The sequence below is a fragment of the Panthera uncia genome, unplaced genomic scaffold (genome assembly GCF_023721935.1).
Source record: "Panthera uncia isolate 11264 unplaced genomic scaffold, Puncia_PCG_1.0 HiC_scaffold_1586, whole genome shotgun sequence".
Taxonomy (NCBI): Eukaryota; Metazoa; Chordata; class Mammalia; order Carnivora; family Felidae; genus Panthera; species Panthera uncia.
The window spans coordinates 1-4,083 of NW_026058235.1; positions in this window are offsets into that span (position 1 = coordinate 1).

The window sequence follows — 4,083 nt, forward strand, 5'->3', positions numbered from 1 at the left end:
CCTGCCAGGAGCCATTCCCTAATTAGCACCCCCAGTGCCACATGCTCCGGAACGGCTGTTAGGCACACTGATGAATTTAGGGGCACCCAGCAGGAGCCGGAAACAGATCTCTGGGGAAGTGAGAGTATGTCCTTTCTTTGCACAGCCCCAGACACTCTCCCAGCAATTTATCTGATGCCGTTTAATATCAGTGGCAGTAATAAAACACTATTTTAGTGGGGGGGCGGGCGGGCGGGGGGGAAGAGCCTATCTCCAAGTAAGGTCACACTGCCAAGTACTAGGGACGAGGACCTGAACGTATTTGGAGGGCGCGCGCAATTCAACCCCCTACACGTGACTTGCATGGTAGTGTGGTAAAGCATTGGGGTTTGAGGTCATGGTGAACGGGGTCCAGGTACTGGCTCAGCCATTCACCTGCTTGGAAGGCAGCTATGCTCGCTACTGTACCGGAAACACCACCTGCCACTCAGACCAGTAGAGGTCGAAGCAATCTCCTAGCCTGAATGAGCCATAGTACCCTCATCTAGAATGTGGTAATAACATTTACTGCCACAGGAGGCTGCTGGGGGGGGGTGTCATATAAGGCAGTAAAGTATATGTAGCATGCTTTGCAATGATTGGTGTATAGGAATCATCCATGAATGACTGTGGTCATTACTGTTTTAACTGGGCAGGTCACAGTCTGAGTAACAAGACATCCTGGGGGATCCCAACCAAGAGGCTGAGCACAGAGGTGGGGAATCTGATGGAGACCATACTTGGGAATGCGAGGAGGCAGGTGCCAACCGGAATACCGGACACGTGGAGCAAGCTGGGGCTCAGGGGGCAGATCCTTCCCTGGGGAGAACCCCTGGCTTAAGAGAAGGCTGATCAGCAATAAGTTGCCGGAGGTGGGACCACGGTCACAAGTCTGTTCCCGGAGCCGGGTTCCCCTGGTTTCACTTTCTGGTACGAGGCGAGTATCCAAGCAGCAGCCAAGAGGGCGGGATGCTAAGGGCCAGACTGTGGAGCTGTAGCTGGGTAAGTGGTTCTTGCCTTCAGTTCTGGTCGTTGGACACACGGTGGAGCAAATGGCGACAAGTGGCCGCGCACAAGTATGGCGTAGAGTAGGAGAGGCTGGAGCCAAGTGCGTCCTGACAGATTCTTGGTAAGGGAAAGCTGCTTATGGGGATGACGTAATGCCCAGGAAGGGTTGTCCGGCCCGTTTCAGAGGTATGGGAAAGGTATGGAAAGGTCCTCAGGCAGATGGGACCAACAGATCTCTCGTAAGACCAATGAGTGTGATGGACAAGTCAGGTTTGGTTTGGCCAAGGGCATGATTGCTGTGAATATGAGGGCAAGGGCCTTGGACCTTCTTGCAGCCTCAGTTTCCCTCCATGAGAAATAGAGGTTGGAATCGAGGTTTCTGAAGGTCTCTCATCCAGCTCCGACAGCCCACGATTTTACCAACCATCCTCAAAGAAAACTGGCACGAGTGGGAAGAGCCTGCCAAGATTGGGCCTTTCGTTCTGAGTAATGAGCTGAAACAGCAGAGGCTTGACATCTGTTCCCCTCTTTCAAGGGAAGCTGGACAAAATAATGCCTTTTAGCAGTGAAATCGTAACCAACGGTGAAATGTAGTGTTTCCGGCCGCAACACCAGCTTTCCTGAAGCCCCAAGGGAGAACACACATCAAAACCCCCTTGAGGAAGGACAGGTTGACCAGCTGACTCTCTGCCGTAAGCACAGAATGCCGTGGACGCCCGCCTCCCAGCATGCGAGAGCCGGAGGACGGGAGGCTGGTGGGAAGATCCTGAAGGTTCTGTGATCCCCAGTCACTAGCCCTTTCATCCAACTTGCCATCAAAGCCAAAGGAAGACTGGCACCATCGACTTTGAGGTTCTTGCCAGGAACCCACTCCAAGCCTCAGAGGCCATTCCCAGAGGCCAGCTCCAAATGAGCAGTGACGATGATGTTGGAGTCAGAGCAGAGCCCCTCAAAGCAATGTGCTTTGAAGGGTTGGGGCCAGGGGAAGCCAAGTTCTAGAATCAGAAGCCCACTACACTCTTGTCATGCCAACATTATACAGGATCCTAGAACGAGCACCGAAAGGAACCTTCCAGCATGCCCCACCCTGGCCCCCACCACTTTGAGTCCCAGCAGCATCCGCCAGCAGGGGCTCACTTGACAGGAAGCTCCGTAAGAGCGGGAGCTGGGACTCCGGCTCAGCCTTGCATCCCAGACCGGAGCGTAGTAGGTCTTGAGAAGACACATATTATTCACTCTGCACCTTCCCTGATAGTTCTCTCCTTTCGTTGCATTCCTTTGTACACACCCTGGACTGACAGGGCTCCAGGGAGCCACTCAGCATTTCATCTTCCTCTGCCTTCCAAGCTAGGCAAGTTCCGACTCACGCGTTCAGACACTTACAAAAGGAAGGTCCCAGTATGAAACATCCTTTGTATTAGGCTCCTCCTCCCTGTCTGTCCCAGGTTCCAAGGTTCGCTGAACCCTTGGGCTCCAAATGTCAATAATCGGCTGAGGGGGCTGCCACTGAAAGGAAAATCATGGGGGTTGCAACGTCAGGGTTGTGTGTTCGTCATTGCCCTCCGCCCCCAGCCCGGAGCACCTGCAGAGTCTTTTACGAGCTGGGGTTCTACCCAGATTAGCCTTCCCTTCCTTGAATCTGATTTCAACTTGGTTGTTCGTTCCTGTTCTAGGATTGGTGAAGTCAGAGTTAGTGTTAACAGTTACCATTTAGGAAACAATTTGTATAATGTCCATCTCCCCCACCAGATTGTAAGCCCAGAAACCATGTCTGTTTGGCTGAGCTCTGCATCCCTAGTCCTTGGCGGAGCTCATACAACGAATGAATGAGCGCATGAATGAATGAATGAATGAAGCTGGGCCACGCCAGTGGGTGGCTGCCTAGACACATTGCCTTGGAAAGAGATCTCAGAAGCAGCCACCCCGCCTTTGCAAAAAGGTCGTTAGTACTGGTCTTTAGGACCCGAGCTCCCTCTCTGTTCTGACCACACCTGAGATAGGGAAGTGATAGCTTGATTTACATTCTGATATGTAAATAGCCACAGGAGCCCTCCCAGAGGAAAACACTATTAACTAACAAATATTCTAGAGGCTGAGATGGGGCTTGGGAATGGACAAACAAAGCAGTAAATCAGCTACAGTCCCAGCTGCACTTAGGAACTCACTGGTAAATAGGCAGATAAGACAGAAAGTCACATGGCCACACATCCTGCATTCAACCTCAGCAGGTTAGGACCTTACCGTGGGGCAGAGCAAGCTTCATGGGAGTTTAGAATTGGAGGCTATCAGGGAGGGCTTCTTGGAGGAGGTAGCCTGTGCAAAGAAAAATCGTAGGTGGTAAGAGACAGCAGGGAGAGGGCATTCTCAATAGGGCACAATGTGTGCAAATCGGGAGGGTGAAAAAGGGAATGTGGTCATCAGGAAGCAGTTACATGGGGTCTCACATAGCAGGAGACCAGTGGGGTGGAGGCTGGAAAGGTGGGAGAATGAGGGATTATAGATTTTTAATCAGGAAAAGCTCAGACCGAAGAGACAGACCTTTAATTATTACCCTCATTAAAATTGTGGTGAGCTAAAATTGGCCAACATAGGAACATTCCTAGCCTTCCCCACCCCCTTCCTTTCTTCCTCTGCTTTGCTCTCTTCCCTCCCCTCCCCTATGGAAGAGGGCTCTGGACTTATCTCTCCTTCCAAAGAGGGTATTATTTTTGCCCAACTGGTCTTCGGGGGCTCTTAGGATGTACAGAATATCCAGAACAGAGCGAAGCAGTCAAGATGTGGAAAGGAGAGGAAAACAGATTCAAATAAGGTTGCTTGTGGATTCATGATGTTTGAAAGTCACAGAGAAAGAGCAGGAGCTATTTTTGAAGGTTTGTAGATTGCTGAACTATATTTATTTGACAAAACCCCATTTTGAGAATGAACCCCCATGGGTTACAGCTTTAATAGGGTTCCGTTCTCTGCGTGTCGATACCGCTGTCCTCTTCCTGGAGGCCAAGAGCTCTTGGAGAACGGGGGTCAAGTCTAATTCATCGTGGTCTCCCCAGCATGCTGGGC